The sequence below is a fragment of the Cyprinus carpio genome, chromosome B11 (assembly GCF_018340385.1).
Source record: "Cyprinus carpio isolate SPL01 chromosome B11, ASM1834038v1, whole genome shotgun sequence".
Classification (NCBI taxonomy): Eukaryota; Metazoa; Chordata; class Actinopteri; order Cypriniformes; family Cyprinidae; genus Cyprinus; species Cyprinus carpio.
Genome location: NC_056607.1, coordinates 7725602 through 7740608, shown reverse-complemented (window position 1 = coordinate 7740608; position 15007 = coordinate 7725602). Strand labels below are relative to the sequence as shown.

At 35.5% G+C, this 15007-nt stretch overlaps 1 pseudogene; it reads right to left on the bottom strand.

Moving 5' to 3' along the window:
* Window positions 1-580: 580 nt before the first annotated feature.
* Window positions 581-10963, bottom strand: LOC109098366 (annotated as a pseudogene).
* Between the last annotated feature and the right edge of the window lie 4044 nt (window positions 10964-15007).

The window sequence follows — 15007 nt, the reverse complement described above, 5'->3', positions numbered from 1 at the left end:
AGTGAATGCTTTGTAATTCTATCGTTCTGCCAATACTGATTGTTCAAGCAAAAATATATGGCTTAAAATGTTATTTAGCTACCCTAAACATTGAAATATTGTTATATTATATGAGAAAATATGTAAGCTTCAAAAATAAACTTATATAAAGCAACAAATATATTCTGCATCTGTTTGTTTGTTTTTCTCTCTCACATTCCTACATAAAATAAACAAAGATACTTTGGTAAGAGATTTAATATATACAATGTCATTAACATTCTTCAATTAACAAGTTGCATTTGGTCAGACATGTTTGGAAACAGATGATAATAAATATAAGTTTATAAAAGAATCTCATTAAAGCAGTATCTTTTAGCGCAAAGCTTAAAAGACATATTAAATGAAATACTAATTTGAATGCATTTGGCAAAACAAGAGGATCAAAATAACATTACTGATCAACAATGATGCATATAAAATGTTTATAAATGTTATTATTTCCTAGTTGTATGATTTGTGCGTTATAAGCAATGCATCATATAAATGTAAAGATGATTTGAGTCAGATTAGTAGGAACACAACACTGGATAACCAGAAATCACAGTCCATTCATCCCTGAATGAATCCCTGAAAATCTCATGCAAACATCTTCATTACACTGTAAAGGACACAAAAATGATATTAAATTGGTTGGTGTGACGATGCATTAAAACTTGAGTCTTATATAATATTGTATCTCACTGACTTTTATTATACAGACAAAAGCAAACACTGACACATTTTTCTAAATACCTTTGTTACACAATAAAAGGCATACAGGTTTGGAATTACGGGAGAATTTACATTTTATTGGCTGAACTTTCCCTTTTATTAAGGAAAGTCAGTATTTCAAGCTAAAATCAAAGTAGGGTGAGTCTGTCAATGCATTTACGGTCGTGTGAAAGTAACTGCCACATCCCACACTCCAGAGGAAATGGCATCGGTGGCTCAAAGATGACGCCGGTGGTCTTTTATGGGTAAACAAGACCTGCGACATGTCCTGTTATTGAACTTCAAAGCAACATATATCCTAAAAGAGCAGCTGTGGTGCTTTTTTTCTTAGTTATATTAATAGAATATTTCACAGTTACCAGATCAGGCTTATCCATTTCTGACAAACCAATAACATTTAATTCTGGGCATCATCTTACAAAAAAAATAAAATAAAATTGGGATTGTGAAGAATCAAATATGGACAGAAAATCAAGTGACCTTTATTTATATAGCACTTTATACAATACAAATTGTTGTAAAGCAGCTTCATAGTAATAAACAAGAAAATAACAGAATTACTGAAGCAAAGTTCATCAATTATAGGACAGATTTTGCTGTAAACCAGCTCTAAAAATACAATATAGTCATAGTTCAGCTCAATTTAGTTCAATAACTGTAGAGTTTAATAATTATGAAACAAACTTAATTCAGCAGCTCTAAAGAAGTCAACAGCATCATTATTCAACTCAAGTCAGTTTAATGTTTATTCAATTCACTTAATTTGTAACAATACAGCAATTCTGATCACAAAAATCATAAAAGAGATTCCCATTCATTTAATCAGTTTTGTTGCACACCATGTTCTGGTACCTTTTTGTTCTGTGCTGATCCATTACTGTGGTCTCATTTCTTTTACTTCATGCCATAATCAAAATCTGGTTTCACGAGACACCCCTAAGGGGTCATTCACACAGAACGTGTCTAAAAATGTGAAATACATAGCTCAGGAATGGAATTAAAAAAAAACACAGGGCAGAATGTCTTCTCCACCAGTTTGCTACTGTAAACAAAAGCTTGCGATGCTTGACCCAACTCCGGGTCTTCTGATTGGTCCACTGTTTTGGAACTGACATTAGTCCCTTTCACACATACAGACATAACTGGTAAATTATCATCAAGAGATCATGTGTGAACATAACACTTCCAAAAATACCAAAAAAAAACATCCTGAAACATACCATTAATAGATGTTGTAACATTACCAGTAAACTGCTGGAATGATGCTGACGCGCTGACGTAAGACATCTACTCTGGACCAACAGCTCTGGGCCAGTCATAACATTTGAGGTGCTGCCACTTAGAGGTCATTTCTGGTTAATGATGCAAATACAATTTACTGGTAATTTGAAACCGATGTGTGTTACTGGAAAAAAGACGGAACGTTGTTGCCTGTGTGAACAGCACATTTTTGAATTTACTGGTAAAGTCGTTCCAGTAATTTTACAGCAATTTACTGGTATTACTGTGTGAAAGGGGATACTGATGAGCAGCGATGCATGTCAAAGTTGAAATTCACCCTTTGCTGGGAGTTTGATTGACAGGCGATCTGACCAATCATAATGCTGAATCCACCATTTTGTCCAACAAACAAATCAGTCAGGAGAGTAGATTAACTTTGGTGGACTTAAACTTGAAAACTAGTTTCTTGACATCTTTCCAGTTGAAAAATTTACTTCTGATGTCCATTCATGTTTATTTTGTGCTTTAAGTAAATATGAAAAGATGATCGGTGGCCACAAAACTTTATTTATTGTAAAGCGAATATTTTGTTTCCCTTTTTCTTATGTATTTTTCACTGCGTGAGAACATGATGAGTAGTGTGAGAGCGGCATGGCTTGTCAGACCATTGTCAGTTTCTTCTTTGCACCGTGATGTATTTTTCACTGCGTGAGAACATGATGAGTAGTGTGAGAGCGGCATGGCTTGTCAGACATAGCAACAGTAACTAAGGGTGGCGGGTCTTTGCAAAGGGTCAATTCTTTTAACTTGACATGGTGTCTTAAAAACACATTGCTTATGTACGAGAAGCTGCAAATGACACAAGACGTGAGCGCAACGGTTAAACAGGTCTGCACAGTGTGTGTTTACATGTGTACTTGTTTTCTAATTAATGTTGTTCAGTTGCTTTGACACAATATGTAAAGGTGACTTGACTTGACTTGACATAGAAAATCAATAGAAAAGAAGTGCATTGGAATGGAAAAATGAGTTCTGTGTAAACGGCTCCAAAACCAACAAAAGACCTTTAGTCTGTTCAAAGAATAAACAAATACAAAGAAAAGAAAATAGGTTTTCCCTGAGGTTATGGAAGTTTGTGTGAGGCTCTTTCAAAACCATAGTGCCTTTGACAGATCAGTTAATGAATACAAACACACTCAGAAAAAAGCTGTCACCGGGACTAGACCAAGATGCAAAAGCCAAAAGGGACATCTGTGTACCTTATTTACCCTAAATGGCGCATATTAATATCTAAAGTCTACATATTAGCAGTGGTGGGTAGTAACTGATTACATGTAATCTGGGTTACATAATCAGATTTAAAAAATAAAGTACTTCTAATCAGATTACGTTGCATTTTAAAATGCTCATAATCAGATTACAGTTAGATTACATAATTACATATTATTCACAAAAAGGTAGTAAATTATTCATAATTTATTGATTCACCCCAATTCTTATATATGTTTTGCTTTTTAAAATTTTCTTTCTAAATGAATCTCACACTTGCATACAGTTTGGGAAAGCTTGCAGTAATGTAATGCTTAGTGCGTTTCATGATGTTGATAACAAAGAATATAATATTTATATATAAATATATATATATATATATATATATATATATATATATATATATATATATATTTGGTGCAATCAAATTCAAGTCTATGTGATAAATGAATTATTTAATATGTGTAATCCAGATTATGTTACTAACTACATTTTCGTCATATAATTTGTAATCAGTGATGGACTATAATTTGTCTACCATTTTCAAAAAAGGGTAGCGCCCAGTGAGAGTTTTGTTCTGAGAGCGTCTGAAGTCTGTCACGTTTCCCTTGAGACTGTTCCTTGTCATCCAGTGACGACACTGGGTTTGGGCTCTTGACAGTGTCTGTTGGGCCCTTTCCTTCCTGAGGTGGTGCAAGAAGACCCTTGGGGCCGATCTACTCTGAGATATGCTCCTGAATGACACCATGTTTATTCTCTGGATGGACTAAATGACTTTTGGTAGTTTTAGGGGTGTGGTGTGACACAATGGATCGTTCTGAAACCAGACTTTTGACTATGGCATGAAGTAAAACAAATGAGACCACAATAATAGACTAGGGAAGAAAAAAAGCATGCTAAAAATATAGTGTGCGAAAACTAATAAAATGAATAGAATTCTCTTTTTTGATTTTTGCAATCAGAATTGTTATACGGATCTAATACTATCTAGTATGAGCAAAGAATTATTTATATATATATATATATATATATATATATATATATATATATATATATATATATATATATATATATCTTTCAACAATTAGAAGCTATTAATCTGTTGCAATTACAAGGTTATTACTGTGAATTAAAACTAAAACCAATGCCATTAACATTTATTGATTAACAAATTGTTTTAGTTACTTGAAATAAAATATATTTTTATAAAATTAAATATAAAATTAAACTTATTTTATTTCAACTCTTTTCCAAAGCAATTTTTCTCAATTTATTTAAAGGACAAAATTAAATTAAATAAAAAGTAATAAATACTATATAGACATAAAAACATGTTAAAACTTAAACTTATATTTTCGGTTTTCACTTTAAATTTTAAAATGACAAAAACCATATATACAGTAAAAACAGTATATCAATGATCCTAAACAGCACTGGTTGCAGTTTGGTATCTCAAGTGATTTATTATTCATTAAATCAGCATGGTATAGTTTTATGCTTTTGTTTTATGGTTTTTACAAATGACAAGAATCACTTGTAAGAAGAAACCATTCCATGGAAAAATGCCACATTCTTTAGTTATTTCGGCATTCAATGCATTGTCTGAAGGACCACAAACACGTTTCATAACATTTCTATGCATCTTTGCTGGTTCATATGACATTTACCCTACTAAACCACATTTCATCAAACCAAATCCTGCTCATTTATTTCTAGACCACTGTCATTCAGAAGAAAAACAATGTGGTGTAATCTCGGAATTGTTGCAAGAACAAAACAAACTAACCACACCATTTGAACCCAATCCATAAAACCAAAAAAACAAAACAAAAACAAAATAACTCAAATAAATCAAAAACACACATACCAAAATAATTCTTCCAAATACTTCTTGGAAATGTAAGGAAAATCTCAGCTGGAACATTGTTTTTAGAATCAATGCAACAAAACATATCATTATTTACTCATGCATGTCTTTCTTACATGCATTCAACAATAAAAGGTAAAAACGTCACCCTTCAGGTCATTGTTCACATGTCTTTTTGCTGTACAATCTTTAGATTTTTATAAAGTAAATGCAAGAATAACTTTCATAACATTAACAATATTTCAAGATAAACACTTACTGGACTGAAGCATCTTAGGTTTACTTGATTATCAATATAGAATTTTTTTTAAACATCATGTTAAAATGTGTTCAAATATGATCCATCAGGCTTTTGAGGAATGTTTATTTGTTATATTCCAATAGTAATATTCACTTTAAGTAGACTGTTATAAAGATCTTACTGATTTACGCAACAAGCTATCAGAATTAGTTACTTTTTGGCATATAAATATCAGCATCTGCACCAAATTGCATATTTTTGCTCAGTATTGGGCAAATTGTGGTTTTCTTCCTTGAGTATGAGCTTTATATTCTCATGATATCATATAACATAATATATAGTCTGTGAATAAAAGTCTGATGTATCAAATATGATACGCAACCCAAAAAAAAAGGTGGTGGTGGGGGGGGGGGGTTACAGAGTTAATCTAACAATCAGTTTCTGTATATTTCTTCTGTTTCTGTAGAGGAAGTTTTTGCTTCCTAGATTGGACACACATGAAGCAGCGCTCACCATTGGAACACGGTAATTTAGTCTACTTCTCATCTTGAGCTTGTCAAGGAAGAGAAAGGCCAAAAGTGTCATTTCCTCCAGGATACTACCGTAAAACTCCTTACCTCAGACCACGCGTGATGTCCGTGTAAAAAAAAAAAAAAAAAAACCCTGCAATAACCAGCATCAAAAATAGCAGCCTGGGGAAATGCATCCGTCGGTTTTAGAGGGTTTTGTCGTTATATGAGCCCACTGTAATCTCACGCCCAGGTGCGCCGTGGTGCCTCGGGCGGTTAAGATCATGTTAAACCAGGAGATCAGCCTCACAACAAGACTCTGTTCTATCCTACAATCACTTCACTTGTTCAAACACCCAATTACATAAGCCAAAGCATCTGTGCTCCAAAATCAGACAGATTCATGCCTTTCTTTACAGAACAGCTAATTGTTAAGTTGCTCGCTGACATGAATTAGGTCACGCTGCAGCATAAAACAGATTCCTTAGTATGTCTTGTGAAGGCCTGTAAGGGTTTAATTGCACTTTTCCTCATATTCTGGTAAGATATTATTCCAGTGAAATTCAGCAAAACAAGTTAAGGTTGTCTCTGGTGTTTCAGTTTTACAATGGATGTCTTTATATATTCTATGTGTGCTTGCACAGATCAATGCAAGCCAAAAATCTTACACTCTATAAACTCTTTACTGCAGTAAAAACCACAGTGAAATTGTCCTTGTAAAGTTTCTCTACATAATGCACAATAAAAGTATTTACGCTGACCTCAAAACATACATTCATGCAAAAGTGGTTAAATTTTTAAGTTCAATTAAAGTAAAAACATATAATAATGGGTAAACTTAGCCAGTTTGCGGAGAAAAACCACTTGCTTTTTGACCTTATGTAATATAATATCAAGCAACAGCATGAGAACAATACAGAAACACTTCATCAAAAGTTATTTTATAATCCAGAAAAGTTAATGTGAGCCATTTAAAATCACTCGAAATATATTTTAGAGGTAGGAAGCGTGAGAAAAATCTACACTGTTGTGTGTGTAATGCTAAGAAAAACAATTATCAAATTGTTTATATATATCAAATACCTGTGGTAAAGCCTATTGTCATATAATACAGTCAATTAAATGCTTTACGTACGAAAGATACTTTCTCATTTTAATTTTTGACTTGATGGATCGAATGAATAAGTCTGGCAACAGTGCAAAAACAGTTTCACATTATGCAAAACCTGAGTTAAAAAAAAAAATCACCAGACAGTAACAGGCTTTAAATTCTGTCTGCAGCATTGAAAGTTGTTGGAAAAAAAGCTGCTATATGCACACAAGTTCAATTCTATATCAACCCACCAACTAATCAGAAAAATTACTACTCATGCATTTCTATCCTGTACTAACAGATATCATTATGTATTGCAATGCTGTTCCTGTTACCATAAACAAACCCAGAAATAGCCTGGAGGAAGAACTCCTGACTAATTTACCCACCAGTAAACACAACTATATTAAATCTGACTATATTCCAGTATCAAAGAGGCTTGACCTCACAAATTCTTCTTGTTTTACCTGTGGCTTTTCACCAGCCTGAACGTTCACAGAGATCCCGAGAGCTGATGTCCTCAAGAGATACGATGTCTGCGGGCGTTTTCTAGACAAAATGCAGCAGAACCTTTTCTCCACCTGAACAGAGTGACACATTTTTACATTGTGATACTGTTTTCAAGGCAGTTAAACACACTTTACCTTAAATTTTCATATAAACATATCATATATATATATATATATATATATATATATATATATATATATATATATATATATATATATATATAATTTCAATAGTATTTTTACATAATGCTACACCTGTTTAAACAAGATTTTAATTTAAGTAGATTTTAACTAGAATAATTGTGTCTGGACATAAATATTCTCATTACTCTATTACAGTAATGAGAATCTAATGAGAATCATCAAGAAATTAATGAGAATTGCAAACAACGACAACAAAAAAAGATCCAGTTGCATTCAAGTGATGAGAATTGGGGGTAAACATGTTTAATTTACTTGAAAATAACGTCACATTGCACAATAACTTAATGATCCTAAAATATGCTTTATTATCTTTATCCAAAACAAGTTAACAGTGATAACAATTTGGCAATGAAACTCTTTGATGAAGTACTTTTTAAGACTCTTGAAGCAATAGTTCACCCAAAAATGAAGATTTGCTGATAATTTTCCCACTCTAAGGCCATTAAAGATATATATATAAGTTTGCTTCTTTATGAAAACAGATTTGGAGAAATTTAACATTACATAACTTACACCAACATTGGATCCTCTGCAGTGAATGGGTGCCGTCAGAATGAAAGTCCAAACAGCTGATAAAAACATCACAATAATCCACAAGTAATCCACACAACTGCAGTCCATCAATTTATGTTTGGTTAGTGAAAAGCTGCGTGCTTGTAAGAAACAAATCCATCAAGGTGTTTTAACTTCAGGCCAAAACGCGAGCCCGTAATCCATAATATCGCTTTCTCCATCTCCCATCCAAATCCACTCTTTCAGCTTGTAAATTGTGCTTACAGATGGATTTCGCTTCACAAAACATTAATTGATGGACTGGAGTGGTGTGAATTATACTTGTGAATTATTGTGATGTTTTTATCAGCTTCATCTTGGATGCCCTGAGGCCTTTTCAGCAAATTTCCATTTTTGGATGAACTGTTCCTTTAAACCAGAGGTCCTCAACTCTGGCCCTCGGGGTCCACGTTCCCGCAGAGTTTAGCTCCAACCTTGATCAAATTCACCTGCCTGTAACTTTCTAGTAATACTGAAGACCTTGATTAGCTTGTTCAGACAATTTGTGCAATTGCTTGGTTGGAGCGTAACTCTGCAGGAAAAAGAGCCAGAGTTAAAACCACCCATGCTGTTTACACGAAGACAGAGAAGCAGTGCAGAGACTCATCAAATCCTTAAACATGAATACATTGTTTTCAATTGTTAATCTTTGCTACAGGCAGATTTCTTCATATTATTTCTCACTGTTAAGCATAGAGCAGATGTGCATGTGCTAGATTTTATAAATGTGAAGTCTTGCTGCCCTCTAGTGAAAATAGAACCGACTGCTCAGATTACAGGGCTCAGTTCTGCTCTTTAACACATTTATTTATCAGTACACAGAGAAAGTAAAAGATAATCAACAAAATAACATGTCCGTCTAACTTCAAGACTGGACCAATACATTTACTTTTGAGAATGATGAAAATGTGTCAAACATTGTAATTTTACCTTTTGCGACGATAAGCATGCCTCCACTTTGCAGAAGATCTCCACGGTTTCCACAAATTCCTTCTGTACTTGCCTTCAAGAACGTGTGTGATAAACCGGAATCAGAAGAGTTTAAGTCTTTAAAAGGTTTAAGATTGCATGCACATCTTGAAATGAGCGATTATTTAACACCTAAAATAAGGTCATTATTAAAAAATGTTTACAAATAAGACACCTAATAAGTCATTTAATCACTAAATCTTATTATACCTGAATTATACAAGCACAATGTGTAATGTGTTATAAATACCTTTGAGACAATTTCGTACACTCTTTCCCATAGCAGCTGGAATCACATTCATGGCATTGTATCCGAGTTTGAAAACCAGTATATTTTTGTTCATTTTGACATGCTTGTGTCACAATCCATCATACACATTCCAAAAATATTCATGAAAACATATATTGCAAGTTCCCTCATACCTTTTAAAGCCCAAATCTTTGTAACACTGTTTCTTCTCATCAATGTAGATGTCTAAAACAAAGACAAAGTTAAAGATTCACAGAATCAGTAAGATGGTAATGATAACCAAGGCAAACATAGGCATGGTAACCATAGTAACAAGTCATTAAATTACAATAAAAGACAGGAATTCAATCACCAATTCAAAACTAAACACACACAATGTGCTTAACCTGAGGTTATTAATTATTTCACAAGAAGGAATGCAAAGCATCTGGTATCTCCACCTTTGGAGATGCATTAACAAAACCTGAATCCAGCGTGATTCGAGAATTTGAGCATCTTGGGCTTCAATATAAGCAAGAAAGTCTGTACTAAGTCACATGATCAGTGTTACTCAGTTACATCCGAAAACCAATCAGTATCTGGTGTGAGCACCATTTGCCTCACGCAGTGCAACACATCTCCTTCTCATAGAGTTGATCAGGTTGTTGATTGTGGCCTGTGGAATGATGGTCCACTCCTCTTCAATGGCTGTGCAAAGTTGCTGGATATTGGCAGGAACTGGAACACACTTTCGTATACGCCGATCCAGAGCATCCCAAACATGCTCAATGGGTGACATGTCCGGTGAGTATGCTGGCCATGCAAGAACTGGGATGTTTTCAGCTTCCAGGAGTTGTGTACAGATCCTTGCAACATGGGGCTGTGCATTATCATGCTGCAACATGAGGTGATGGTCGTGGATGAATGGCACAACAATGGGCCTCAGGATCTCGTCACGTTATCTCTGTGCATTCAAAATGGCATCAATAGAATGCACCTGTGTTCGTTGTCCATAACATACGCCTGCCCATACCATAACCCCACCGCCACCATGGGCCACTCGATCCACAAGATTGACATCAGCAAACCACTAACCCACACAACGCCATACATGCTGTCTGCCATCTGCCCTGTACAGTGAAAACCAGGATTCATCCATGAAGAGAACACCTCTCCAAAGTGCCAGACGCCATCGAATGTGAGCATTTGCCCACTTAAGTCGGTTACGACGACGAACTGTAGTCAGGTCGAGACCTCGATGAGGACGACGAGCATGCAGATGAGCTTCCCTGAGACGGTTTCTGACAGTTTGTGCAGAAACTCTTGGTTATGCAAAGATTGTTGCAGCAGCTGTCTGGGTGGCTGGTCTCAGACGATCTTGGAGGTGAAGATGCTGGATGTGGAGGTCCTGGGCCAATGTGGTTACACATGGTCTGTGGTTGTGAGTCCGGTTGGATGTACTGCCAAATTCTGTGATACACCTCTGGAGACGGTTTATGGTAGAGAAATGAACATTCAATCTCACGGGCAACAGTTCTGGTGGACATTCCTGCAGTCAGCATACCAATTGCATGCTCCCTCAAAACTTGCGACATCTGTGGCATTGTGCTGTGTGATAAAACTACACATTTTAGAGTGGCCTTTTATTATGGCCAGCCTAAGGCACTGTCTAATCAGCATCCTGATATGCCACACCTGTGAGGTGGATGGATTATCTCGGCAAAGGAAAAGTGCTCCCTAACACAGATTTAGAAAGATTTGTGAACAATATTTGAGAGAAATAGGTCTTTTGTGTACATAGAAAAAGTCTTAGATCTTTGAGTTCAGCTCATGAAAAATGAGGGGCAAAAACAAAAGTGTTGCGTTTATAATTTTGTTCAGTGTATTTACAGGTTCAAATATTTATATATTTTCTATCTTTTATTTCTATCTTATATATATAGATAGAGAGAAAGAGAGTGACTTAGATTAAAAAAAGACACTTTTCAGTGCAAGAAAGGTCTATTTATTTTACTGACAATATACAGGTGCATATATATATATATATATATATATAAAAAGAACATTATTTTTTGTATTTGGTGTACTGAAATGTGTTTATGCAGTTTAAGGTTCTAAAAACACATTATTTTCCACATACTGTACATTATTGTTTCTCTTCTATTTCTGAAACAGATTGATTTTTACAAAGCTCATTGGTCTGAAAAGCGAGGTGTGCTCTGATTGGCCAGCTATCCAGTGCGTTGTGATTGGCCGAATACCTCACGCATGTGATGGAAATGTTACGCCCCTTAACATACTGTTATGTCGTGTGTCCCGGTATTCTAACAAATAATGCTGCCTATCAGTTTATGCTTCCAACACTGTATTTTTCCTACTGTAAGGGTAGGTTTAGGGTTGGGGTAGGTCAGCGGTTCTCAATTCCAGTCCTCGCACCCCCCTGATCTGCACATTTTGTATGCTTCTCTTTTGCTTCAGACATTTGTTCTATGTGAACGTAAGTGCCCTGCGAAGTGGACATCACAGGATATTCCCCCACGATTCCAGTTCGAAGTGAACGTATATGTTCCATTCAAAGTGCACTTTAGTGTGCGAGACGTGAATTTAAATTGTATTTATTCACAGAGGTCACACTTGTCCATGTATGAAGACACTGTACAGCACAAATCTTTGAATAAATGTTCCAAAGTGAGGTAAACTTCAACAGATGTCCCCTGCTCAGGGAGTAGGGAGCAATGAACACTGTGTAGGGACCATGGGAACACAGTTCATGCACGGAGCTCACTTCTAACGAGCTGATTATCTGAATCAGGAGTGTTAACAAAGAGAGACATGCAAAATATGCTGAGCTGGGAGGCGTGAGGACTGGAATTGAGAACCGCTGGGGTAGGTGTACATGTTAATGAAGTATTTTGTTTCTGAATTATGTTACCATCTGTTTTAATGGGAGGTAGCAAAATCTGACAGGGTAGCACAAATCATCATAACACCAGCGCGACGAGACAAAACCAATAAAACCCATTACAAACGAGGCATTTGTTGTATCCAGTGGGGACATAATTACAGATTATAATGACTTATTCGGTCTTTTAACGCGTTGCATTGTGCTGCGTAAACATAAAACCATGTCTGCATTTGTGAACGGAGAATCGACAATCAACAAGCGCCACTCTACTCACATTTGAATCATCAAAGGCAAATTATTTAAATTTGAAAATGTACTTACAGACTTCCCACATCATGATGTAGAGATGTGGGGGCGTGTTTAAATGAGCCATTTTACGAGGGCGTGGACCAGTCTTAACTTTTATAAAAAATTATATCTCTTTGGATTTGAGACTTTAGTCTTTGCAACTTTAGGGATCTTATCTATTCACGAACAGCTTGTATCACTCCAAAGAGAAAGGAAAACTTGAAATCACATCACGTCAGTGGACTTGAACTTGAAAAATGGTGTGAATTGATGTCTTACCGCAGTTGAAACAAGATACCTTCTGATTTTCATTCATGTTTATTTCATGCTATAACTAGTAAAGAGGAAGAGACGATCGGTTCACATGCCGCTTGAACTGAGGGAATACAGTGATCCATCACTTTTGAGCATTTTTAAGCATTTGTTTTGCTCAGGGGAACAAAATGCATAGGTTTCTTTTGACGAATTAATGCTGTTCAAAATGTGATAACGTTATCACATTGACTCTAAATGTCCAAATGAGACAAATGCAATACCTCTGAGAAGCAGAGACTCTCCTCTTACCGAGACTTGATTGGATTAGTGGTTCAAAACGTATTAAACATTTAGGAACAATAGTTAATTTTAGCCGTGGGTGGCTGTCCTGGTCTTTGATGGTTAAAAAATACATTTAAAAAGAAATGAGAAAAAAATCATATGTTTTTCAAAGTCTTGACATATTTCCAAGTTTAGTTCCTATACTAAAAACGTTGCCATCCACCGACACACCTGACAACCAAACCTCTGCAAGAAGAAGAGAACAACGGTCTGCTCCCGCCACAGAGAACCAATCTCCACCATCTAATGAACAAGATACGAGACAAACAGAACAAATGCGGATGACAACATTCATACTCAAAGTAAATGGGTTTCCATGTTTCTTTCATTATTTCCAGTTCATGGATAAGATAAACTTTATTTACATTTTAGGGTAGTTGATATTTTATATGATGCTGTGAATTAGAGTGATGTGCTAGAGGTAATTTAAAACTCATCAACTTATCTAATTATTTTATACATAACTAGTAGTCTCATAATTAAGAGACTATATAATTGTCATTATCATATGCAACAAAAAGTAACAGTCATGGTTAAGTGACATACTGAGTGAGAGAGATTTATTTTAATAAACTGATTTACAGTAAGCCTTTACTTTAAACAGAGTCACATGCATGTTTTATATGGTTTGAAAAATATACCTTTGAAAATGTAAAAAAAAAAAAAAATAAAAAAAAATACAGAAGGCAAATCTATAATGTTTAATATTATTACATTTCCATATATTTATTATTAATTTAATAATATTCAGTATTTGATAACTGATTTTTTACAAATATTTTTAAAATACACTACAGCACAGGTACCCAATTAGAACAAAAAAAAAACCCTGAGAAGTGTTGTTTACATTACAAAGACTTGAATGTGTTTTCATTGCATTTGACACCTGCATGCAGTGATCGACTTCTCAGTTACACACCTGGAGTGTCAATGTGTTCATATCACATCAAACTGTTCCCAAGGGTCTTCACTTTACAAACATCAGTTACATCTTAACAGGTGCAGTGTGAGAAGAGCTCATGCAATCAAGAAAAAGAACGGCATTACTTTAGTTTACAAAGTCATGATATATAGAGGGTTGACACGATGTGAATCATTAAAACGTGAAGAAGTGTTTCGTTTTTCATGAAAATACTTTGAAATTGTTATTTAAATGTTTTGAATATAACGTAATAAGTATTATTTTCAAGAACCAGGTTTCTTTAGTACTATTTAAGTTTAGGAATTCATTCATTGACAGTTTGCACATGAACATAGCACTGTATAGTCTGCTCTCCAGACGTGGTGTTTTTCACTTGGTTGGCTCCTAAGCTGGTCAGGTTCACGGATGACATTTTCGGATGACATCACTGCAGCCCTCCACCAGTCAGGGCTTTATGGCAGAGTGGTCTGACGGAAGCCTCTCCTCAGTGCAAGACACATGAAAGTCTGCATGGAGTTTGCTAAAAAAACAGAGAAATAAGATTCTATGGTCTGATGAGACCAAGCTAGAACTTTTTGGCCTTAATTCTAAGCGGTATGTGTGGAGAAAACCAGGCACTGCTCATCACCTGTCCAATACAGTCCCAAACAGTGAATCATGGTGGTGGCAGCAACATGCTGTGGGGGTGTTTTTCAGCTGCAAGGACAGGACGACTGGTTGCAATCGAGGGAAAGATGAATGCGGCCAAGTACAGGGATATCCTGGACGAAAACCTTCTCCAGAGTGCTCAGGACCTCAGACTGGGCCGAAGGTTCACCTTCCAACAAGACCCTAAGCACACAGCTAAAATAACGAAGGAGTGGCTTCACAATAACTCCT